The sequence below is a fragment of the Schistocerca gregaria genome, chromosome X (genome assembly GCF_023897955.1).
Source record: "Schistocerca gregaria isolate iqSchGreg1 chromosome X, iqSchGreg1.2, whole genome shotgun sequence".
NCBI classification, from domain to species: Eukaryota; Metazoa; Arthropoda; class Insecta; order Orthoptera; family Acrididae; genus Schistocerca; species Schistocerca gregaria.
Window position 1 is genome coordinate 172,366,399 of NC_064931.1, and position 27,025 is coordinate 172,393,423.

Here is a 27,025-nt window from a genome sequence, read left to right on the forward strand (position 1 = left end):
ATTTTGTAGCTAAAAGAATGAGGAACAACACAGTGTTCTGGAATCCTGAATAAAACTTACCTATAATCTACTTTCAGTACTTACTGAACTGTCTATCTATTCTATCACTTGTGCCTTGTCCCGCGGTAACTTAGGGTCGCCCATGGTTAACCGGATTAGGCATGTTAATGATGCCCTTGCTGCCGCCACCCTGTCCCCTCAGGATGGAATTGTGTACCCCAACTGTCTGTGACTGGTGTAAATCGTGAAATAAAGCGAACGTGTTTTCAAATGTCTGCAACGCATGTAACTGAGGTGGAACGTGGCCCGATATTCACCTAGCGGGATGTGGAAAACCGCCTAAAAACCACATCCAGGCTGGCTGGCACACCACCCCTCGTCATTAATCCGCCGCGCGGATTCGATCCGCTGCCGGCGCACCTACCCGAGACCAAGAAGCAGCGCGTTAGCCCGCTCGGCTACCCTGGCGGGTGCATTAATTACTGATCGTCCTAGTATAACTACGCGTATATGAGAGTAACGCTCAGTGGGCTCCAGGTAATGTAATGAAAAATGAGCACAAGTTTAATTTATGTGCGACGCCACAGACATAGTCAGAAACTCAAGTTCAAAATGGCTCTGAGCAGTATGCGACTTAACTTCTGAGGTCATCAGCCCCCTAGAACTTAAAACTACTTAAACCTAACTAACCTAAGGACATCACACACATCCATGCCTGAAGCAGGATTCGAACCTGCGACCGTAGCGGTCGCGCGGTTTCAGACTGTAGCGCCAAGAACCGCTCGGCCACTCTAGCCGGCCACAAAGTCAAGTGCGGCGTCAATGTCCTCGTCGACACCGGTGTCGATGCCGGCGCCTCCCAGCGACCGGATGGTTTGTGAATAATACATTGTTAAAAATGGATCAATGGGTCCTCCCACGACGAAGCACACCATTCGAACGATTCCTATTGGATGAGAATAAAATGAGAAGGGGGAGGGGTGGATGCCGGTGGGCGGAAGCTCTCCCATCATCCTCTCCTCTCCCTTGGGTGACCTTGCCACGTGCCGATAGTGATCCTCAATATAACGTGGAGAACTGTAATATGACGCCGCTCAAAATCTGCTGACGGATGAAGAGTCAGCGAATGGGCCGGCTCTCCCACTGTCGCGCTGCACCTTTGCTCTTCCGAAACTGAAGTCCGGTGCACTGATCACTGTTCATCCTCTCTTAATCTCCACGTGGAGCTCTTCTGTAAAATGCCTTTCATGTCCAGCTTTTGAGACTGGCGGAAATGGGCACAGGTTGATTGTGCTCGGCCTTTGTGTCGCCCCGTATTTACGGGCAACTGAACCTCGATCTCATCCGGAGAAAGAGCGCCAGCTCGTCAGGAGCGCGTGAATGCTCCGGACGATTTAGTGCACTCGAAATAAATGGCAGTCTCGTTGCTGCTTTGTTAGAGGCTGACCTGTAGCAATCGACACGGCTCCCGATACGCAGTGTAGGCGGCGTTGCAGACCGAAGGCCGCTTTGTCGCTCGCTCACCGTCACAGTGTGCCGCGTTTAATTCGAGCCGCAGCGCAGCGCCGCGCGCGGCCAGAGGGCTCGGCGCTGAGCAGCCGCTTTTGTGGCCGGCGTTTCGCGGTAGCACCCTCGACGGCAGCGCGCCACCGGCCCAAAACATTCCTCCATTGTCCGGAGGCTCGCCGGCGGCGGCGGCAGCGCCAGCTACGTCCTATAGTTGCTTTTTTAATTAATTGGTGGGGGAGCCACGTGACGTGACGTGGGGCGCGCTATCGACCAGGCCGTCGGCGGCGGCAGTCTGGCTGCGGCGGCCCGCGCGGCCGGTCGTCGCCTCTGTGCCGTTGCCGCTGTGACGTCACCTGCGCGACCCGCTGCCCCGCGCCGCCGTCCTCGCCACCCCACCCTTCCCCACCACTCCGCACAGCTCCCCACCCCTTCCCACCACCCCCCTCCCATCTTCCACCGTGAAGCTGTTAGGCGTCTACGGTGTCACAGCATTAACCGTACTTCCCTGTTTGCACACTGCTTAACGAATAAATATCGCAGCGCTAATGTCTAGATTTCGGAAAGGCGTCAGACACATCGTCGACTACCCCTACACCTACGTCTACTTCTGCCTGTTCCTCGCAAGCCACCTTACGGTGTACAACGGAGAGCACTTTATCTATCACTCTCACTCGCCCCTCTCTTGTTCCACATGCGAAATGTCCGCGAAAAGCAGCTTCCCTGTAAGCTCGAATCTTTCAAAGTTTACCTTCATAGGCCGGCTGGTGTGGCCGAGCGGTTCTATGCGCTTCAGTCCAGAACAGCGCGACCGCTACGTTCGCAGGTTCGAATCCTGCCTCGGGCATGGTTGTGTGTGATGTCCTTAGGTTAGTTAGGTTTAAGTAGTTCTAAGTTCTAGGGGACTGATGACCTCAGATGTCAAGTCCCATAGTGCTCAGAGCCACAGGAACCATTTTTTACCTTCATAATATTCTCGAGAGACATTCGCAGGACGAACCATAATACAGGGTGAAGAGAAAGTGCCGCACATGCGGTCGGAATGCGATTCTTTGTCGCAAATCGAGACAAAAGTGTATCTAACAAAACTTAGACCCGCCAACAGGTTTAACAGAAATGCGGGAAGGTAGCATGAACTCTACACTCTGCAAAAGCTTCCTATTAGCTCAGAGAGACGTACCATGTCCATGTGAGGGACCAGCACAGTGACAGGCGAGATGGGATGAATCAGGGCCAGGCCTCGGATTTCAACCCCTGCCCACCCGGCCTGAAGCTGACTGCATCCGATCAAAAAAATTTGTGTGTAAGGCGACTGCTCAAAATAAGTTGGAAATCAGGGTTCGAGTCCCGGTCCGGCAGAAATTTTCGTTGTCTTCATTCTATTATGCAAATTATGGTTGTCCATATTCGCAACTGTGAATACATTTCATAGATCATCAAGGCTGACATAATGAAATCGGAAATGTCATGCCGGCCGTGTCTCTAATTCCTCTGCTCAGTAACTTAGTTTTCTCCTTCTGCACAAAGCAAAAGTGAGCTACAGGTCCTTATCCGTTGGCATCTGATGTTCTGATATGAATATCCTTAAACTTCATGATGACCACTCTTCTGTTGCAATAATCTTTTGATTTTCTGAATGAATGTATGTGAGTACAAGCAATCATAGGTGACGCAACAAAAATGAAAAAGTTAGACGAAACAATGTCGTGGGGAATGGATATACAGACTCGCCGAAGTCGCGTTCGCATCAAACAATTTTCTTTCCAGTCAAAACATAGAATTGTATCTAGTTCACGTCTTAACGATGTGGTATCTTGTGTATCTCTATCTGTTACTGTTAAACAGTAAGACATAACATGAACTTCTTGCAGATGTAAACGACCACTTTGTTCCTCTACGACACAATAAAGCCAACAGAAAATAACAGTGGATACAGTAACATCGTCTGTATCCAATGAGGCACAAAAATCAATAGACGTGCTGCACTCGTTGCACATTATGCTACGCACAATAGTTCCATTCTGTATGTTTAAAGTCCAGTATGTACACGTGCAGGCAGCATGCACTTCGGTGAAGATGTTCATAGCAAAAACCTTGCATTTGCAATCACATCTCCACTTTTCTTGGCCCTACGCAACACACCTGCATCCAACATTGTCTAAGTGGCATGAACTCTGGCTGTTAGGTCGTGTACATCCATGGGCGGAGTCCTTCAAACTTGTTTCTTTAAGTGTTCCCAGCAAAAATCTAGTGGATTCAGGTACGAAGAACGTGTAGGTCAGAACACCACGACCAATCCATTTCCGTGGGAACGCTTCATTTAACTAATTATGCACACTCATTCCAAAGGGCGGCGGTTCCTAATTATGCTGAAACCATAACTGTCGCCGAACACCAAGTGGAACGATTTTAATGCTTAAGGCAAAGAATTGCAAAGAAACGTACTATACAGGGACACATTGAACTCGTCCGGGAATACTACGATTTCAGTCCACAGGTTTATTCCAAGCGTGCCTGAAAGCTACGTTCACGAATGACGCGGAAATTCTGTTCCGACCAATAATAGCTTTTTTGGAGGCTGAAAATACCTTCACGAGGGAAGCTAGTTCACATCACGTTATTTATAAAATGTTCATTATGTTCCACTTGGTGTGAAAGCCTTTCAGAAAGCCGTACTCGTCGAATGCGGTTTTATGGCAGCTGGTGTTGAGTTAACGTGTAATAATATGGATGCAGTTCTTCGTCGTGCAACACTACAACAACCAGTCTTTAAAGTACCTGGAACTGACTTGCAATATCACGGGTACTTCAATAATGTTTTTGGTGAACGGCATCAAGATTCGTGTCCTCCGTTTGTCGTCTAGTCCTTAGACGACCTCTGTCCATTTCTTTGGGACGAAGATTGCTGGTTTTCCGAAGGCGTTGCTACAGGCGATGAAAAACATTATTATCACCGTGTAGCATAAGCACGAACAGCAGCTTGGTTTTCGGATGCATCCGGTACCAAAAGCGTGTCGATGTATTCATCGTTTGCGTACTCTATCGGGAAGCTGCCCTGCATGAACTTGACAGGACCAGCTATAGTTGTGTACTGCGCCGTTAGCAGACACATGTATTCAGTCTGATCGATTCCACTGTCATGTGATAGACTATTGTCATGTGACAAAATGATACCCTGCTTATAAAGGACGAAAACTAGGGTACGAACGCCTAAGAAATAAAAAAGTAACGTAACAAGGATTGGAGCCATAGCTCCATGGTGGTGAGGTTTGAACACAGGACCTTTGGCACGCCGACCTCACGGCCTAACAACTTTTATTACTAGTCAGGTGCATCAGCAATTTTTTTTGTAACCGTCAGCCTATCCACTTTTTTACATCCTACAGGATCGCACAGACTTTACAGAAGCAACAACTGTTGGGAAAGTTACAGTAGGTACATATACACAGTCTTAACATTTTTTCACTTTGCGTAAAACAGTCTAACCAAAAGAAAAAAAAAACGAAAGAAAAGGGCCCACTCGGGCTATGTTGTTGTTGTTGTGGTCTTCAGTCCTGAGACTGGTTTGATGCAGCTCTCCATGCTACTCTATCCTGTGCAAGCTTCATCATCTCCCAGTACCTACTGCAACCTACATCCTTCTGAATCTGCTTAGCGTATTCATCTCTTGGTCTCCCTCTATGATTTTTACCCTCCGCTCTGCCCTCCAGTACTAAATTGGTGATACCTTGATGCCTCAGAACATGTCCTACCAACCGATCCCTTCTTCTGGTTAAGTTGTGCCACAAACTTCTCTTCACCCCAATCCTATTCAATACTTCCTCATTAGTTATGTGATGTAGCAACCTAATCTTCAACATTCTTCTGTAGCACCACATTTCGAAAGCTTATATTCTCTTCTTGCCCAAACTATGTATCGTCCATGTTTCACTTCCATACATGGCTACACTCCATACAAATACTTTCAGAAATGACTTCCTGACACTTAAATCTATACTCCATGTTAACAAATTTCTCTTCTTCACAAACGTTTTCCTTTCCATTGCCAGTCTACATTTTGTATCGTCTGTACTTCGACCATCATAAGTTATTTTGCTCCCCAAATAGCAAAACTCCTTTACTACTTTAAGTGTCTCATTTCCTAATCTAATTCCCTCAGCATCACCCGACTTAATTCGACTACATTCCATTATACTCGTTTTGCTTTTGTTAATGTTCGTCTTATGTCCTCCTTTCAAGACACTATCCATTCCCTTCAACTGCCCTTCGAAGTCCTTTGCTGTCTCTGACAGAATTACAATGTCATCCGCGAACCTCAAAGTTTTTATTTCTTCTCCATGGATTTTCATACCTACTCCGAATTTTTCTTTTGTTTCCTTCACTGCTTGCTCAATATACAGATTGAATAACATCGGGGAGAGACTACAACCCTGTCTCACTCCCTTCCCAACTACTGCTTCCCTTTCATGTCCCTCGACTCTTACAACTGCCATCTGGTTTCTGTACAAATTGTAAATAGCCTTTCGCTCTTTGTATTTTACCCCTGCCACCTTCAGAATTTGAAAGAGAGTACTCCAATCAACATTGTCAAAAGCTTTCTCTAAGTCTACAAATGCTGGAAACGTAGGTTTGGCCTTCCTTAATCTAGCTTCTAAGATAAACCGTAGGGTCAGTATTGCCTCACGTGTTTCAACATTTTTATGGAATCCAAACTGATCTTCCCCGAGGTCAGCTTCTACTGGTTTTTCCATTCGTCTGTAAAGAATTCGCGTTAGTATTTTGCACGTGTGATTTATTGAACTGATAGTTCGGTAATTTTCACATCTGTCAACACCTGCTTTCTTTGGGATTGGAATTATTACATTCTTCTTGAAGTCTGAGGGTATTTCGCCTGTCTCATACATCTTGCTCACCAGATGATAGAGTTTTGTCGGTACTGGCTCTCCCAAGGCCGTCAGTAGTTCCAATGGAATGTTTTCTACTCCGGGGGCCTTGTTTCGACTCAGGTCTTTCAATGCTCTGTCAAACTCTTCACGCAGTATCGCATCTCCCATTCCATCTTCATCTACATCCTCTTCCATTTCCATAATATTGCCCTCAAGTACATCGCCCTTGTATAGACCCTCTATATACTCCTTCCACCTTTCTGCTTTCCCTTCTTTGCTTAGAACTGGGTTTCCATCTGAGCTTTTGATGTTCATACAAGTGGTTCTCTTATCTCCAAAGGTCTCTTTTATTTTCCTGTAGGCAGTATCTATCTTACCCCTAGTGAGATAAGCCTCTACATCCTTACATTTGTCCTCTAGCCATCCCTGCTTAGCCATTTTGCACTTCCTGTCGATCTCATTTTTGAGACGTTTGTATTCCTTTTTGCCTGCTTCGTTTACTGCATTTTTATATTTTCTCCTTTCATCAATTAAATTCAATATTTCTGCTGTTACCCAAGGATTTCTACTAGCCCTTGTCTTTTTACCTACTTCATCCTCTGCTGCCTTCACTACTTCATCCCTCAAGGCTACCCATTCTTCTTCTACTGTATTTCTTTCCCCCATTCCTGTCAATTGTTCCCTTATGCTCTCCCTGAAACTCTCTACAACCTCTGGTTCTTTCAGTTTATCCAGGTCCAATCTCCTTAAATTCCCACCTTTTTGCAGTTTCTTCAGTTTTAATCTAAAGTTCGTAGATTGTGGTCAGAGTCCACATCTGCCCCTGGAAATGTCTTACAATTTAAAACCTGGTTCTTAAATCTCTGTGTTACCATTATACAATCTAGCTGAAACCTGTCAGTATCTCCAGGCTTCTTCCATGTATACAGCCTTCTTTTATGATTCCTGAACCAAGTGTTAAGTTGTGCTCTGTGCAAAATTCTACCAGGCGGCATCCACTTTCATTTCTTAGCCCCAATCGATATTCACCTACTACGTTTCCTTCTCTCCCTTTTCCTACTACCGAATTCCAGTCACCCATGACTATTAAATTTTCGTCGCCCTTCACTACCTGAATGATTTCTTTTATTTCATCATACATTTCTTCAATTTCTTCGTCATCGGCAGAGCTAGTTAGCATATAAACTTGTACTACTGTAGTAGGTGTGGGCTTCGTATCTATCTTGGCCACAATTATGCGTTCACTATGACGTTTGTAGTAGCTTACTCGCATTCCTATTTTCCTATTAATTTTTAAACCTACTCCTGCATTACCCCTATTTGATTTTGTGTTTATAATCCTGTAGTCACCTGACCAAAAGTCTTGTTTCTCCTGACACCGAACTTCACCAATTCCCACTATATCTAACTTTAACCTATCCATTTCCCTTTTTAAATTTTCTAACCTACCTGAACGATTAAGGGATCTTACATTCCACGCTCCGATCCGTAGAACCCGGGCTATAAGACATGTAGTTTCCTTCCGGAACACATTTCAGAACGAGGAGACAGAAGGTACTGAGACTTTCGGGCTGTCTGAACTCGTGGTCTTCTACTCTTCTACTCGATGTTTATTTAGTACCGATGAATTCAGGCAGTTTTTTTGTTTGTTTTTCTTTAATACACACACACACACACACACACACACACACACACACACACACACACACACCCGTCCAAAATGCAACGGCAGGTATAGGGAACCGAAATAAGTACATGTATAGGAATGCGTGTGCTGTAATTCCTCCTAGAGCCGGTAGAGGGCGCAGATGACTGCGGCGTATAACTGAAAATCCAAAGAAACTGGTACACCTGCCAAATATCGTGTAGGCCCCGCCTCCCTCCCCCGTGCACGGAGAACTGCCACAACACAATGTGGCATGGATTCGACCAGTGTCTGAAGTTGTGCTGGAGGGAATGGACACAATGAATCCTGCAGGCCTATCCATAAATCCATAAGAGTACGAGGAGGCGGAGATCTCTTCTGAACAGCACTTGCAAGGCATCTCAACTGTGCTCAATAATATTCATATCTGGGGAGTCTGGTGGCCAGAAGAAGTGGCTAAACTCAGAAGAGTGTTCCTGGAGCCACTCCATAGCAATTCTGGGAGTGAGCGGAGTCGCATTGCCCTGCTGGAATCGCCCAAGTTCGTCGGAATGCACAATGGACATGAATGGATGTAGGTGTTCAGACGGGATGCTTAAGTACATGTCACCTGTTAGAGTCGTATCTACATCTATTAGGGATCCCATATCACTCCAACTGCACGAGTCCCACACCATTACAGAGTCTCTACCAGCTTGAACAGTCCGCTGCTGACATGCAGCGTCCATGGGTTGATGGGGTTGTCTCCATACTCGTACACGCCCATCCAGTCTACACAATCTGAAACGAGACTTGTCCGACCAGACAACATATTTACAGTCATCAACAATCCATTGTCAGTGTTGACGGGCCGAGGCGAGGCTTACAGCTTTGTGCCATGCAGTCATCAAGGTACACTAGGGGGCCTTCGGCTCCGAAAGCCCATATCGATGATGTTTCGTTTAATGGTATGCACGCTGACACTTGTTGATGGCCCAGCATTGATACTAGGGTAATCCCAAAAGCAAGATCTAATTTTTTATAAGTACAGTACTCTGTTTGTGTGGCAGTTGGTCACACTGTTATGGAGAGTGTTTCACGTGCTGTGTGTTAACATGCGCTCTCTGTAAAAACTCAAACGGGAAATTCAGAACCGGAGAAGAGGAATGTTGAGCAAGGCCGTACACATTCTCCATGACAACGCTCGCCCACACATCGTACGGCAAACCGTTGCTCTCCTGGAACTTGGAGCCCAGTGACTATCAGCTGTTCCCCAAGAAAAAAGAACATTTGGCCGGAATGCGATTCAGCTTCCACGACGAGGTGAAAGAAGAGGTTCATAACTTTCTTAACAGCATGGCAGCGAGTTGGTATGATATGGGCACACAAAAACTGCCACAGCGTCTACAAAAATGCATCGACAGAAATGGTGATTATATCGAAAAATAGCCAAATGTTCAAGTTGTAAACTGATGTCAACTATTGTAGAAATAAACAGGTCTATGTATTTACAAAAAAAAGACCTTACGTTTGGAATTACCCTCGTATCTGCAGCAATTTGCGGTAGGGTTGCACTTCTGTCACGTTGAGCGATTCTCTACAGTATGCGTTGGGCTCGTTCTTGCAGGATCTCTTTCCGGCTGCAGCAACGTCGGAGATTTGGTGTTTTACCGGATTCCTGCTATTCAGGATAGACCCATGAAATGGTCGTATGAGGAAATTCCCCATTTCATTGCTACCTCGGAGATTCTGTGCCCATCGCATAACACGACGTTCGGACTCACACTCCTGCCACTGTAGCAGCAGGAACCGATCTAACAAATGAGTCAGACACTTGTTGTCTTATTTAGGCGTTCCTGACCGCAGCGCCGTAAGCCTATTTACCTATCTCTGTACTCGTATTTGAATACGCATGCGTATACGAGTTTCTTTGGCACTTCAGAGTAAAAACGCGTCGCTAACTGGATTCATTAGTCACATTCCAAGTTAGCAAAACGCGTGAGGAGAACTGCGCTACTCGGGCGAATGGTGTGGCGGATCACTGTTCGGCGGGACATGTTCAGGCGTCTGAGCATTCCCCGTCGGCGGCCACAGCGGGCCCACACTAACGACGACTCTGCTTTCGAAGACAGACGAGGAAATGGCTTCTACTACAAACGTTTGCCCTCTAGCGGCGCCTCAGATGTACGCTGTACTGATGCGCCTCTCCCATAGCGGTGCATATCCTGCAGGTGATGCCGACGAAAAGACGCTCAAAGCGTTTCAACTGTAGCTGCTGACCCTGCCAGGTGAGGCAAATGAAGAGGTCAGAGTACCAACGGAAGTCCTGCCAGATGTGTTTATTCAAGAAGGCACTGCCCTCCTAGTGGCAGCCCTGAAGGGTGATGCGTCACCAGACCCAGCTACTCAAGACGCTAGGGTCCTGCTGGTTGCCCCTACTGGTATTGCGTCCCCAAGGCTCGGCTATTCAAGCAGCTGATATCCTGCTGGCTGCCCCATCGGTTTCTGCCAGCCAAGAGACTGCAGCCCTGCCAGCTTCTGCTCAACTCAGCATGACTACACAAAACGTCTCTGCCCGACCAGACGAAATTTCCCTGACAACTCAGGACATACCGGAGCCGAATCTGGTGTCCCCCCTCTCGGACCAGACACCAATGGAGGCGTCACAGATCTAACGTAAGCGAGCAACCGCGATGGACATGGACGATACCTCGTCAGCTGCCGCAAATTCTTCTGCTCGCGGGAGGCAGCTTAAGAAGAAGGATACTGACCAGGACGCTCACGGGGCGCCAAATCCGCCTCAGCCTGAGGAAAACGGCTTCCAGAAGCCTGGGCGGAAGCACACAGCCCGGGCACAGAAGCTCGAACAAGTACAACTGCAACCTGTCGCAACCTCGAACCACTTCCAGGTTCACCCAGATGTGGCCATTGACGCCATGGAAGAAGACCCCAGCCATCAACAGGGACCAAAGCCGCCTAGATCTTCACCGATTGTCATTCAGTGGTAGGAAACTACATGACCTTCAACAAGATGGTCAAGGACGTCGCCACCATGACAGGCTTCAAAACAAATGGTGAGGACCTCTACAGGGCCTTCCCTGACACGACTGACAACCACCACAATCTAATGACATTCAAAAAATGGTCCAAATGGCTCTGAGCACTATGGGACTCAACTGCTGTGGTCATCAGTCCCCTAGAACTTAGAACTACTTAAACCTAATTAACCTAAGGACATCACACACATCCATGCCCGAGGCAGGATTCGAACCTGCGACTGTAGCAGTCGCACGGTTCCGGACTGCGCGCCTAGAACCGCGAGACCACCGCGGCCGGCAATGTAAAGACATTCATCCAGCAACATGGGCTCCATTGTTTCATACACAATGCTGAGCCCCTGCAGCTGCTGAAGGTGATTTCCCTCCACCTTCTCCTCAAGATAGCACCTGACCACTTCGAACAAGAGCTGGTCAACATGGGCTTCGCGGTTCACATAATTGAACACATGAAGTCTCACAGGCCGCACAGGAACATGCCCTTGTTTCTCGTCCCAGTTGACAACTATGGCAAACGAAATATCTTCAGTTTCGACTGGATCGCCGACATCGACGTCTCAGTCGAGACACTTCGAGCCAAGGGCAAGAGATTCTAATGCTTCTCTTGCCAAGGACTCAACCATGTTTCCAAGAATTGCACCATGCCTGTCTCCTGCGTCAAGTGCAACTAGCAGAATCACAGCAAGGAATACTCTAAGAAGAAAGAAGACCCACTGCAGTGCTGCAACTGTAATCAGCTACAGGAGCACTGCATCGAAGGCGTACATCCATGGCGGCAGGGCGACACGCAAGGTGCTGCTTGGAGTCAGCTAAATGTCTGTCGCCAAAGCACGGGTGAATGGCCAGCAGTCCACCTGCCAACATCGCTGGCGCCACGAGGACGACCTCCTGCTGCCCCCGCCCCACAACAGACTGATTGTGCTACCTAGCGCACTGTCACAGCCGTGCTGGTACAGCCTGCTTCCCCTGCAGCGACCACCCAGGCCGCATCTGCTGCTCAGGACTTCACTCCTACGGCCGCGCCGACCAATGGGGTTCCTGCAAACGAACTCGGCGCTCTACTGCAAACCCTTTATACAGTCATGTCCCAACTCCCAGCGCTGGTCCCCGCTGTCTGGATGGCCCTCCAGGTCGCTGTTGCCTCCACGCCGTAGATGGTTGAAATGGCTCTGAGCACTATGGGACTTAACATCTGAGGTCATCAGTCCCCTAGAACTTAGAACTACTTAAACCTAACTAACCGGAGGACATCACACACATCCATGCCCCAGACAGGATTCGAACCTGCGCCCGTAGCGGTCGCGTGGTTCCAGACTGAAGCGCCTAGAACCGCTCGGCCACACAAGCCGGCCGCCGTAGATGAATTACGACCATATCTAAGACCTGAAGATCTTCGATTTCAACGCAAATAGTCTCTTCCCCAATAAGGAGAATTCAGGCTATTTCTATATGCTGAGGCAGTAGATATCTGTGAGGTCCACCTCAAGCCTGGAATTACTGTCAAGGCGGCGAATTTCACCTGCTACTGGCCCGATAGAACGAGTGTAAGTGGTGGCACCGCTGTCTACATCAAGACCTCTTTCCGGCACCGCAAGGTGCAACTACAGCAGCTAGCCATGATTGAAGCCACTGGTGTGCTGGTCCATACCACTGCTGACAAGAGCACCTTCGTTGTGGCCTACTGGTCGAAACAGGGTGTTCTCCAGAGTGTTGACATTGACGCCCTGCTGGAAGTGGAGGGGCGGCCTTTCATTAGCGGGGACTGCAATGCGAAGTCCATGCCGTGGAACTCTCGCCTCACCAATGGCAGTGGACGTCACCTCCTGTGTTCTGCACAGCGGAACGGCGCCATTATCGTGGGGCTTTTAGACCAAACAATCTTCCCAGGTCATTGGCAGCCTGATGTCCTCGACGTCGCCATCCTCAAGGGGGTCTCCCGATTTCTATCTGCCACGACGAGAACAGCCTTGTCATCAGATCACATCCCCTTGATGTTTGACATGTATATGATCGCTGCTGCGGTCCAAACTGGCCGTCCCTCCTAGAGGAATGTTGATGTCGAACAATACTACTGAGAAAGTCTTTGGTGTGACGTCACGTGTGGTGCACTGCTGTTGAAATAGCTCGTTAATATTTTATAAATTTTAGACTTCATTTACTTATGGTTCAAATGGCTCTGAGCACTATGGGACTTAACATCTGTGGTCATCAGTCCCCTAGAACTTAGAACTACTTAAACCTAACTAATCTAAGGACATCACACACATCCATGCCCGAGGCAGGATTCGAACCTGCGACCGTAGCAGTCGCGCGGTTCCGGACTGAGCGCCTAGAACCGCGAGACCACCGCGGCCGGCCCATTTACTTATTTTAAAGTTTATTTGTGTATAATATTTGCCGTAAAAGTAACTTATTAGTGGATTTTCATTAATCTCAGTCTTTCTTCCTGTGTAATTGACTCGAGTGGTCTGTTATTTGTGAGTCTGCTTTCGTCGTTCGTCTAAGCCTCGCGCCTCAGTAATGTGTTTACATTATGCGTCGTGCACTGCAGCTGTAGCGGTTATAAGCTAAGCACTGACAAACTTATTAGTGCTCTGTAACAGTTATTAAATTTAATAGACTTCAGCGGTGTTGCGTGCCGTTTGTGGCGAAATAACGACTTAATAAACTTTTGTAATCGTTCGCTCACTGTGCTTTAGAGTGTTTTCTGTGTTGAGGTCGTTAGTAATTTTCGTGCTTTAGTTTTCAACTGACGTTTATTATTCTTTCTAGTGAAATATCTCAGTAAAATTTTCATATAGTGTTTTCACTTCGCTTTGTGTTACAGTGGTAATTTTAATTTTTTGGTTGTAGCTAATAACTTTGTGAATATTTGGTGGTATTGGTATCGGCTGTGTTGTAGTAGTATTAATACAAGTAGCTGCTTTCTTAGTAGGCACAGAATTTCGAGACCATTATTGATAGTTCTTAAATAGTTCTATTGGTGTAACTGAACTTTGGTAACGTAGACGTATAGTTTTTTTCAGTAACTGTAAAATTTACCATGAGTGAAAAGTGTGGGCTCTGTCGTAGGTTTGTGAGTAGTGGATTACAGTGTGGGATTTGTTCAAAGTATTTTCATTGGGGGGAATGCAGTGGGGAAGCCAGTGGTTATTTTAGGGAGATCCTCTCCTGGGAATGTAGAATCTGTAGTAGAAACAAGTTAATAGAGAAGCAGGAGCGTAAGATCTGTGCCCTTCAGCTGCAGTTACAATGCGCAAAGGAGGAACTAGATAGGTTGAGGAGGGTGAGGGGTGGTGGGGAATGGGAACTGGCAGTTGGCAAGAAGCTAGCTAGGAAGAGGAGGTACTCAGACAGTTTTACTTTGCATACATGCAACAGATACGACCAACTGTCAGAGTTGAGTGGAGAGGAGCCTCGTGTAGCCGTAGATGTAGGTAACTTGCAGCAATCCTCAGCAATTAGGAGGCCTAGGTTAGTTGCAAAGTGTAGCAGAAAGAAAGTTCTGCTGCTAGGTAGTTCCCACGGTAGAGGTGTGGGCCAGCAGTTGCAGGAAGTATTGGGGAGTGAGTACCAGGTCACCAGCATTGTGAAGCCTAGTGCACGGTTGGCTCAGGTGACTGAAAGCACAGGGGAGTTATGTAAGAATTTCACGAAAGAGGATCAAGTAGTGACAGTCGGTGGAGCAGGGAACAGTCTCGATAGGGACGGGGAATATGATGTCAGTGGTGTCTTGGTTAAGATAGCTACTCAAACTGGTGGTACTAATGTGCATTTCGTGCAGCTGTTTCAGCGTCCTGATCGGCCTCACCTCAATGCGGCAGTTAGGCGCGTTAATGTGGGTCTGGGGAGGGCACTGATGGCGAAGGGCATGGATCTCATCTCAGTGGTGCCAGTTGGGTCTATCAGTAGATGGCGTTTCACTAGGCATGGCCTGCACCTCAATAGGTACGGGAAGGGGAAGCTGGCTAAGCTTATAGTTGACATTGTAGTGGATGGTGGTGGTGGTAGTGGTATCACTCATGGAAAAATTCCTATACTATTTGGTGTTGGAGCTGCTCCTTTTTTAGACTGAAGTCAGCTGATAGGTATACCTGCTTAAAGGAAGTGCCTCTAAGGGCTCACCTCCAGAGGATGTAATGTTTCCAAGTAGAGAAGGAATTAGCATATTTCATCAAAATATGAGAGGTATTAGAGATAAAGTTAGTGAACTGCTAATAGATGTTAACTCTGAAATTATTGGTATATCAAAGCACCACTTAAATAATTTGATAATTCAGAGGCTTCCTTTACCAGGCTACAGATTAGCTGGCTGTTTCTCAAGGAGTTCCTTGCGGGGTGGGGGAGTGGCTCTGTACGTAAAAAACAGTATTTCATTTGAGTCCATAGACGTATCGCGACACTGCACTGAACAGATATTTGAAAGTTGTGCAGCATTAGTTGAATTTAGTGAAACTAAACTTCTAATTGCTGTTGTTTGTAGGTCCACTAACTCCGACTTCAGGGCACTTTTGCTTAAGCTAGACAGGGTTCTTGATTCGCTTTGTAGGAAGTATCAGAAAGTAGTTGTATGTGGTGACTTCAATATTAATTTTGTACATGATTGTGCAAGAAAAAGGATGTTGGTAGATCTCCTAAATTCATATGATCTGATGCAAACTGTGTTTTTTACAACTACGGTGCAGGGGAACAGTAGCACAGTCATAGACAATATTTTTGTTCATTCTTCATTATTAGATGGACATTCTGTTAGTAAAAGGGTGAATGGCCTTTCAGACCATATGCACAAATTTTAACACTAAAAGGTTTTTGTACTCTACCCAGTGTCGTATTTAATTACAAACTACGTAGGAAAGTTAATCCAACAGCAATAGAGAGTTTTTCCAAACTTGTCAAGTAACAAGAGTGGCAAGATGTTTATAGTGCCGATAATATAGATGATAAATACAATGCTTTCCATAACACATTTCTCATGCTCTTTGAGAGTTGCTTTCCATTAGAACATTCTAAACGGGGTACTAGCAGTAATGGACAGCCCGGTTGGCTGACTAGTGGGATAAGAATATCATGTAGAACAACGCGGGAATTATATCAAAATGTTAGAAGTAGTCACAATCAAGCTACAGTAGCCCATTACAAACAGTATTCTAAGGTGCTTAAAATGTTATTAGCAAGGGAAAAAGTATGTGGTATGCAAATAGAATAGCTAATTCACAGGATAAAATTAAAGCCATATGATCAGTTGTGAAGGAAGTTTCTGGTCAGCAGTACAAGGTTGACTATATAAAGTCAGTTTGCAGTAATAATATTTCTGTTACTGATAAGTCAGATACATGTACAGTATTTAACAACAATTTTCTGAGCATTGCTGGTGAATTAAATAAAAATTTAGTATCTACAGGAAATCATATAACTTTCTTAGCAAATGCCTTTCCGAGATTGACATCTGAAATACTCCTCTGTGATACAGACAAGAGGGAGATCGAGACAATAATCAAATCACTGAAAACTAAGGACTCTCATGGTTATGATGGAATGTCTAGCAGAATATTAAGGTACTGTGCTGCACATGTTAGCCCTGTGTTTTGCCATACTTGTAATTTTTCCTTTAGGAACGGTCAGTTTCCTGAGCGATTAAAGTACTCAGTAGTAAAGCCGTTTTATAAAAAGGGAGAAAGGGATAATGTAGATAATTTTAGACCTATTTCTATGCCATTAGTGTTTGCAAAAGTTATCTAAAAGGCTGTGTATATAAGGTTAATTGATCATTTTATATCACACGATTTGCTATCATATGTACAGTTCGGCTTGAGAAGTCGTTTGACAACTGAAAATGCTATATTCTCTTTTCTCTGTGAGGTACTGGATAGGCTAAACAAAAAGTTTCGAACGCTTGGCGTATTATTTGATTTAACAAAGCCATTTGACTATGTTGATCACAAAATATTGCTCCAGAAGTTGGACCATTACGGAATAAGGGGAGTAGCTCACAATTGGTTCACCTCTTACTTTAGCAACGGGCAGCAAAAGGATATTACTCACAATGGTGATAACGGCTGTGATGTGGGATCTGAGTGGGGTACTGTCAAGTGGGGGGTGGGGGGGGGGTGTGCCCCAGGGATCAGTGTTGGGGCCGCTCCTGTTCCTTATTTACATAAATGATATGCCCTCTAGTATTGTGGGTAACTCTAAAATATTTCTGTTTGCTGATAACACTAGCTTGGTAGTAAAGGATGTTGTGTGCAACATTGACTCGGTTTCAAGTAGGACAGTTCATGACCTCAGTTCATGGCTTGTAGAAAATAAAATAACGTTAAATCACAGTAAGACTCAGTTTTTACAGTTCCTAACACACAATTCAACAAAACCTGACGTTTTAATCTCGCAGAACGGGCATATGATTAGTGAAACTGAACAGTTCAAATTCCTAGGTGTTCAGATAGATAGTAAGCTGTCGTGGAAACCCACGTTCAGGATCTTGCTCAAAGACTTAATACTGCCATTTTCACTATTCGAACGGTATCGCAAGTGGGTGATATTTCGACACGTAAATTAGTCTACTTTGCTTATTTTTATTCACTTATGTCGTATGGTGTTATGTTTTGGGGTAACTATTCATATTCTAGAAGGATATTTTTGGCTCAGAAACGGGCGGTTCGGGCAATAAGTGGTGTGAGTTCACGAACCTCTTGTCGACCTCTTTTCACGAGTCTGGGTATTTTGACATTGGCCTCTCAATATGTATATTCCTTATTGTCGTTTCTTGTTACCAATATTAGTTTATTTTCAACAATAAGCAGCTTTCACTCGGTTAATACTCGGCCGAAATCAAACCTCCATTTGGATCGGATTTCCTTAACTCTTGTGCAAAAAGGTGTGGAGTATACTGCTGCATCCATTTTCAATAAGCAGCCACTCGAATTAAAAAATCTTAGCAGTAATCCAAGCGCTTTCAAATCGAAACTGGAGTTTCCTCATGGGTCACTCCTTCTATTCTGTCGAGGGGTTCCTTGAAAAATTAAGATGATTCTCATTGTATTGCTGATAGCGTTTTCTTAAACTTATGGACTGATTTCCTTTGAGGTTCATGAACATTTATTTTTATCTGTTATTACTTTTTATTTTGCAAGTTCAAGTACTGACACGTTCCATGACCTTGGAGCCAGTGAAATCTTCCCTGCAGATGTTTTATTTACTGATGAGCCTACATTTACGCGGTGGGGTATGTTGAACATACATAATTCTCACCTGTGGGCTCACAGTAACCCACATGGCACAACATCACATGCCTACCAAGAAAGGTTTTCCATTAATTTTTGGTCAGGCATGTGCACAACAACTTATTGGATGGTACATTCTGTCAGGTCATTTAAATGGCCACACATACAACATCTTCCTACAGGAGGTCTTACCTGAACTTCGGGGCAATGTTCATCTAGCTGTCCATAGTCAAACGCAGCTCCAGCACGTTGGAGCCCTGGCTCACTTAAGTCGAAACGTCAGGTACCAACTCGATGCTGTCTACGGTCAGCAGTGGATAGGGCGGGGCGGTCCTGTTCCCTGACCATCGCGTTCTCGCGATTTATCCTGCGTGGATTTTTCTTGTGACGTCATATGAAATGCCTGGTGCACTAGAGTCCCTTCACATCTGAAGAAGGTGTATAAGATCTTCTAGTTGCCTGCGTGTTTGTTGCGGTGGACATGTGATTGGCATGCTTGATAGTTTCTCTAACGTTGCCCATTCATGCATCGTTGGTGTGAATCGTGTATTGCTGTTGTTCTTTCGAGCACCTCTTGTAAATTATTAATACATTTCTGATGGCATTTATCTCTATATGCCTCCTCAATTTCCTGTGATTGATACTGCTGTACAGGCTAGCACCGTAATGTGTCATTACCGCACACAGATTCCTATACGAAATCTATTTATTTAGGTCACATCTACCTACCTTTAAATTTTTAACACATGGGTTAGGACCATTGGTTATTCCCATCGTCAATGGATCACCAGAAAGTCTTCAAACACCTTCAGTAGAACATTAGCATAACTTTTGTGGCAGGTTGGAGTTCACATCAGTATCGAACTTTAGTTCTCCAGGAATGTAGTAGTATCACCAATGGCATGTTCTGTGGTGCTTAATATGTAGTACACGGTAACTTCCTATAGCCAGTCTACTGCATTTCTCTTCGTTTTCTGGCACAGGATGTCGATGAAGTATGGACGCCATAGACATCGTTTGTGGGGCAGTGCGCTGGATGAAGGCCAATACGCGGCAGAGCATTTGCTACACTTTCTTTGTCGCCCCGCAAACTAACTGGTAGATGTCTGTGTCATATAGCAGCTCGTGCACAATGGAGTTGTCGCGATGTGCATGTTGTATAGACCTGCCTGCGTCGGATATTTACCAATCACATCTATTCCGCGCCGCCGTAGACAAGTTGGGGGGGGGGGGGGGGTATATTATACCACACAGCATTCCAGTCGCCGCAGAATATATGATTTCGACTATGGTTTGTCGCTGCTGCGACATAAGGGTGCCATACACTCTGCAGACTGCGGGCAGATCATCAGTGGGCACCATCCCACTCAGGTAACTGTAGTCGAGCAGAAAGTACTGCAGTGGGACAATGCTGTATGGATGTGGTGAATATCTATCGGCAGGTCCAGGTTGGGTGGTACAATTTCCGAAAGAAGGAATGATATCAGATGGCTGTGGTCGCTCTTCCATTCCCACAACGTCAGTCGCACGGACAACGCGCAAGCCTTGACGTACACATTGGTGAGTCCTAGGCCGCCACCAATCACCGAAAGAGTGAGCGTTGTGTAACTTACTTTGAAGCGTTGTACTTGGTTCACGTAATGTCCGAAGGCTGCCTGTAGTCGCTACAGCATGGGAAAGATTTTTCTCACATATATAACCATCGATATCAAGTCGGCGTTAACTAATCCGACCTTTTGCAGCGCATCTACGGATCGTAAGAAGTGTAAGCGGATACAGGTGAGGATGTTGTTCAAGAGACGTTTATAGTTGAGAGCGATCGTGTGGTGCATTGTCTTAGTGTACCCCACCCCCAAATATTTCATCCCAGTAACCGCTTTAATGCATCCTTCCGATTGTACACCAGCCGCCATTCCGCATTTCTCCATCAGAGCTAGTGCCATGGCAATTTCGTCGTTGAGCGCACGGTACTAAAAAGACTACATCATCCACATAAGTCCGATACACAAATTTATCTCCTCGCAAATTGAAACCCCGTAGCGTTTTGCATAGTCCCCAGTGAACTACGACGTCTGGTACTGTGATACATGCTCCTCAGTATATTCCGAGGCGCTGCACGGTGTGTCAGTGTTGTCAGCTCCTCCTTTTTGTATTTCTTTTTCAAAATGCATCCAATCTGATGTTGCTAGATAAACTGTGTCTTGAGTCTAGATGAGGGATTGCATGGCGACCTATGTGCGGCATTTTTCCTGCATGCTGTATAGGTTAACTCTTCGAGGAAAGCATGCCCACAGAAGCTTGGAAGTGAAACATACAGTGCCTCTTTTGTAACGTATACCACTGGAGTTGGATGAACATCTCCATAATTTTTCCTATTAATCACAGTTTTACATCTGCCTTTCTTGCGATTATGTTTGTGTGGTCACCACGCTTCAGATCTCTCCGCACGTATAACCCCACTACGAGGTGCCGGCTATGTTTTTATATGTGGTAAACTAGTGATCTTAATCTGTGTTTTTGTTCAAAACTAGGCAAAAATGGGACTTGAATAAATACAACTACAAATCACTATTGTCTTTTTATCATATTCACTGATGAAAGTGTCGCACCCCGTAAGTGCTATGGCCACATTGTTAGGTTGAACAGTGTGTTCGTTGGCTTGTTTCAATTACTATAATTAGCATCCATTTTTCACTCTCGCCTTGCTCTTTTAACTTGAAAATCGGTTAATGAAACTTTAAGTTTATCAGCACAGCGATAAAGCAGGAGCAGTTTCTGTTCGGAAAACTAGTAAAAGACCTTTTTTTTTATCCTCAGGCAACAGAAAAAAGTAGCTCAGGATGGCATTATGCTGACGAACCCAATGTTTAACCGTGCTTCATACAGGTTTTTTTAATGCATCAACTGATGCGCCTGAAAATGACCTCGAAGATTTGCAGTAAAAGACTGAATTTAAAGCTTGGTATATATTGCAGTTACTTTTTACACGGAAGAAGCTTCACTGTGTAACAAATAGTGTTTGACAATTTAAGTGATACTGTCCTTTACGAAATGTGAATTTGACAATAACTTAGTGGACGAACTGATTTGCATGGGAGGTGCCTCTATGTGAACAAGGGAAAGGATTTTATAAGCAGGCGCGTGATCTACTATGCTGCAACAGAGGCAAGCATTGCTGGGAGCAAAGAACAATAGAGAAAGTTGTTACTCATTCACAGAAATTCGCTGTGGTAATAAACTTAAAGTTTCATTAACCGATTTTCAAGGGAAAAGAGCAAGGCGAGAGAGAAAAATGGATGCTAATTATAGTAATTGAAACAAGACAACCAACACACTGTTCAACCTAAAACAGGGAGGTGTAAAGAACTTCGCTTACGCCACACGTAGCAAAGACTGTGGCAATTTGGAAAGGTTTTGGTACAAATAGTTGGAACTACTAACCACCTCTGGTAATGAACTAAGTAACGGTTCGCCAGCAAGCAGCTGCATTTCGTCTCACCACCACTGCATCGTGGTACAGCTGGACAGCATGTTGCCACCGGATCTCTAACGGTCCAGCCAGTAGCGCGTCCCGTTTCAACTGCCTCGTTCGCTCCAGTACACCTGCAAGAGGACGCACCCTTTGAAGCACCTTCCAGCCAATCACAACTCTAGCTACAAGGCGCACCACGTCACGCCCAACGGCTCGCGCTGAAAACGCGCCCTATCGATTCCTTGACGGACAGACTGTCTGTTCGCCCGTTTTGACGGACAGACTGTCTAGAAAGATCTATAAACTTCTCCCGCGAATTCCAGCAACCAATGGAAATACACGCCAAAGAGTTCGGCGCAAAACATCGTTCCAACTAAGTGCCCCAAATCATGTACACCAAGGCAGAGAGAGCTGGTGTCACATACCACCACTTCTCTCGTTGTTTTTTGATTCCTCCCCCTCTCCCCTACCGATCTGCGTCCCCGGAGGCTGATCAGAAAGCCTCCCCGGTGCGTCTGACAAACCGGTTTCAGGCACTGTCTCTGGCTGAGCCAGATGCAGCTGCCTGCCCTGTTTCAGAGGATCATTCTCAGCCTTCAAGGTCCGGGCAATCGCAGAGGGTGGGCTTACTGGTAGTTGGGAGCTCCAATGTTAGGCGCGTAATGGGGCCCCTTAGGGATATGGCGGCTAAGGAGGGGAAGAAATCCAGTGTGCACTCCGTGTGCATTCCGGGAGGAGTCATTCCTGATGTGGAAAGGGTCCTTCCGGATGCCATGAAGAGCACAGGGTGCAGCCAGCTGCAGGTGGTGGCACATGTCGGCACTAATGAGGTGTGTCGCTTTGGATCTGAGGAAATTTTCTCTGGATTCCAGCGGCTATCTGATTTGGTGAAGGCTGCCGGTCTTGCTTACGAGATGAAGGCAGAGCTCACCATCTGCAGCATCGTCGACAGAACCGACTGCGGACCTTTGGTGCGGAGCCGGGTGGAGGGTCTGAATCAGAGGCTCAGACGGTTTTGCGACCGTGTTGGCTGCAGATTCCTTGACTTGCGCCATAGGGTGGTGGGGTTTCGGGTTCCGCTGAATAGGTCAGGAGTTCACTACACTCAGCTGGCGGCTACACGCGTAGCGGAGGTTGTGTGGCGTGGACTGGGCGGTTTTTTTAGGTTAGAAGGCCTCGGGAAAGTACGGGGTGGGCTGCAATGTCAAAGGGTGCATGGCAAATACAGGACGTGCTTGGATCAAGGAACAGTCGGAATTATAGTTGTAAATTGTTGTAGTTGATCTGCAAAAGTCCCTGAGTTTCAAGCGCTAATAGAAAGCACAGAAGTTGATATCGTTATAGGTACAGAAAGGTGGCTAAAGCCTGAAATAATTTCTGCAGAAATTTTTACGAAGTCTCAGACGGTGTTCAGGAAAGATAGATTAGGCAGAATTGGTGGTGGAGTGTTTGTGTCTGTCAGTAGTGGTTTATCTTGCAGTGAAGTCGAAGTAGATACTCCGTGCGAATTGGTATGGGTGGAGGTTATACTTAACAGCCGAATTAAGTTAATAATTGGCTCCTTCTACCGACCCCCAGACTCCGATGATACAGTTGCGGAACAGTTCAGAGAAAGTTTGAGTCTCGTAACAAATAAATACCCCACTCATACGGTTATAGTTGGTGGGGACTTCAACCTACCCTCGGTATGTTGGCAAAAATACTTGTTCAAAACCGGTGGTAGGCAGAAAACATCTGCCGAGATTTTCCTAAATGCTTTCTCCGAAAATTATTTCGAGCAGTTAGTCCACGAACCCACGCGAATTGTAAATGGTTGCGAAAACACACTTGATCTCTTAGCCACAAACAATCCAGAGCTGATAGAGAGCATCATGACTGATACAGGGATTAGTGATCACAAGGTCGTTGTAGCTAGGTTCAATACAGTTTCTTCCAAATCCATCAGAAACAAACGCAAAATAATTTTATTTAAAAAAGAGGATAAAGTGTCACTAGAAGCCTTCCTAAAAGACAATTTCCATTCCTTCCGAACTGACTATGCAAATGTAGACGAGATGTGGCTCAAATTCAAAGATATAGTAGCAACAGCAATTGAGAGATTCATACCTCATAAATTGGTAAGAGATGGAACGGATCCCCCGTGGTACACAAAAAAGGTCCGAACGCTGTTGCAGAAGCAACGGAAAAAGCATGCGAAGTTCAGAAGAACGCGAAATCCCGAAGATGGGCTAAAATTTACAGACGCGCGAAATTTGGCACGGACTTCGATGCGAGATGCCTTCAATAGGTTCCACAACGAAAGATTGTCTCGAAATTTGGTAGAAAATCCGAAGAAATTCTGGTCGTATGTAAAGTACGCAAGCGGCAAGACGCAGTCAGTACCTTCGCTGCGCAGTGCCGATGGTACTGTTACCGACGACTGTGCCGCTAAAGCGGAGTTATTGAACGCAGTTTTCCGAAATTCCTTCACCAGGGAAGACGAATGGAATATTCCAGAATTTGAAACACGAACATCTGCTAGCATGAGTTTCTTAGAAGTAGGTACCTTAGGGGTTGCGAAACAACTCAAATCGCTTGATACGGGCAAGTCTTCAGGTCCAGATTGTATACCGATTAGGTTCCTTTCAGATTACGCTGATACAATAGCTCCCTACTTAGCACTCATATACAACCGCTCGCTCACCGGTAGACCTGTACCTACAGATTGGAAAATTACGCAGGTCGCACCAGTGTTTAAGAGGGGTAGTAGGAGTAATCCATTTAACTACAGACCTATATCATTGACGTCAGTTTGCAGTAGGGTTTTGGAGCATATACTGTATTCAAACATTATGAATCACCTCGAAGGGAACGATCTATTGACACGTAAAAAGCATGGCTTCAGAAAACATCGCTCTTGTGCAACGCAGCTAGCTCTTTATTCGCACGAAGTAATGGGTGCTATCGACAGGGGATCTCAAATTGATTCCGTATTTCTAGATTTCCGGAAAGCTTTTGACACCGTTCCTCACAAGCGACTTCTTATCAAGCTGCGGACCTATGGGGTATCGTCTCAGTTGTGCGACTGGATTCGTGATTTCCTATCAGGAAGATCGCAGTTCGTAGTAATAGACGGCAAATCATCGAGTAAAACTGAAGTGATATCAGGTGTTCCCCAGGGAAGCGTTCTGGGACCTCTGCTGTTCCTGATCTATATAAATGACCTGGGTGACAATCTGAGCCGTTCTCTTAGATTGTTCGCAGATGATGCTGTAATTTACCGTCTAGTAAGGTCATCCGAAGACCAGTATCAGTTGCAAAGCGATTTACAAAAGATTGCTGTATGGTGTGGCAGGTGGCAGTTGACGCTAAATAACGAAAAGTGTGAGATGATCCACATGAGTTCCAAAAGAAATCCGTTGGAATTCGATTACTCGATAAATAGTACAATTCTCAAGGCTGTCAATTCAACTAAGTACCTGGGTGTTGAAATTACGAACAACTTCAGTTGGAAGGACCACATAGATAATATTGTGGGGAAGACGAGTCAAACGTTGCGTTTCATTGGCAGGACACTTAGAAGATGCAACAAGTCCACTAAAGAGACAGCTTACACTACACTCGTTCGTCCTCTGTTAGAATATTGCTGCGCGGTGTGGGATCCTTACCAGGTGGGATTGACGGAGGACATCGAAAGGGTGCAAAAAAGGGCAGGTCGTTTTGTATTATCACGTAATAGGGGAGAGAGTGTGGCAGATATGATACACGAGTTGGGATGGAAGTCATTACAGCAAAGACGTTTTTCGTCGCGGCGAGACCTTTTTACGAAATTTCAGTCACCAACTTTCTCTTCCGAATGCGAAAATATTTTGTTGAGCCCAACCTACATAGGTAGGAATGATCATCAAAATAAAATAAGAGAAATCAGAGCTCGAACAGAAAGGTTTAGGTGTTCGTTTTTCCCGCGCGCTGTTCGGGAGTGGAATAGTAGGGAGATAGTATGATTGTGGTTCGATGAACCCTCTGCCAAGCACTTAAATGTGAATTGCAGAGTAGTCATGTAGATGTAGATGTCCTATGCATTCCAGCAGTTCATATCTCCGTTCCTGAGCTTGGAGAGGGAAGAAAATTCATATTAGTCCGAAGCCAAACTAACAGAATGGATTTCATGCAAGACAGTGAGTGTTCATGAAATTGAGGCTTCCTATAATAAAGGGACAGTCAGGATTAAAATAAGGCACATACCGATCAGATCACTTCTCATACTGATTGGTCCGAATGGAAAATGATAAAAATGGCATATGAAAATGATGAAACACCGTATCTATTTCATACGTTATTCTCTGATGAAAGATGTACTCAAATAAACGGACGTCATTAACCAGATATCTAGTGGATGCAACTACTTTCAGAGATTGCTTAAGAGTCAAATAATCATGCATTATTGGGTCTTCCTTTCCCTGCACACTTTTGAAATTTTTCCTTAGTTACAGATTTGTAGCTTTGTGACTTATCTGTTTACAACAGTATCATCCGCGAGCAGCATCATGAAGCTTCGACACTACCCACAAGCTGAACAGTAATGGCTCTATAACTCTCCTTTCTGGTACGTCCGCAGTTAAATTTGAGTTTGAAGATTTCTCACTGTTATCGATGATGTAACGTGTTCTGTTTGCCAGGAACACTACAGTTCAGTCAAAAAGCTGTTTGATATTATGTATTCACGTATTTTGTTCATTATGTGGCGGAGTAGAACTGTATCTAACGCCTTCCGGAAATCAAGGAACACTGCATAAACTCGGGTGCCGAAATCATGTTGATTCCCACAGAGGAGATTTTCGGTCTCCAAGAACGTCATACCACGCAAGTAAAGAACTGTAACTGCTCTAAAACGCTACAATAGTCTGCCGTCACCGATAATGGTATATGGTTTTATGCGTCTGTGCGACGACTCTTCTTGTAAACGAGAACAACCGAAAGCTATATTTCCGAAAGGTGCTCGACACTGTACAAACTCGTCAGCTACTAAGCCAGATACGATCACATTTGCTATATTTTAAGATATACAATTGCCTCCAGAAATATTTTACTAACAGAGCATGGTATGTTACAGGAGGCGATAAATGTTCATCAGGAACGAAAGTGCATCGGGTGAGCCAAAACAAAAGCGTAATAGGATCTCCAATGTTTTAAATATGCATAAACGATTTATCAGATGGGATCAGCAACAGTGTAAGAGTGTTCACTGAAAATGCCGTTGTCTTTAATCTCGCCGTGAAATT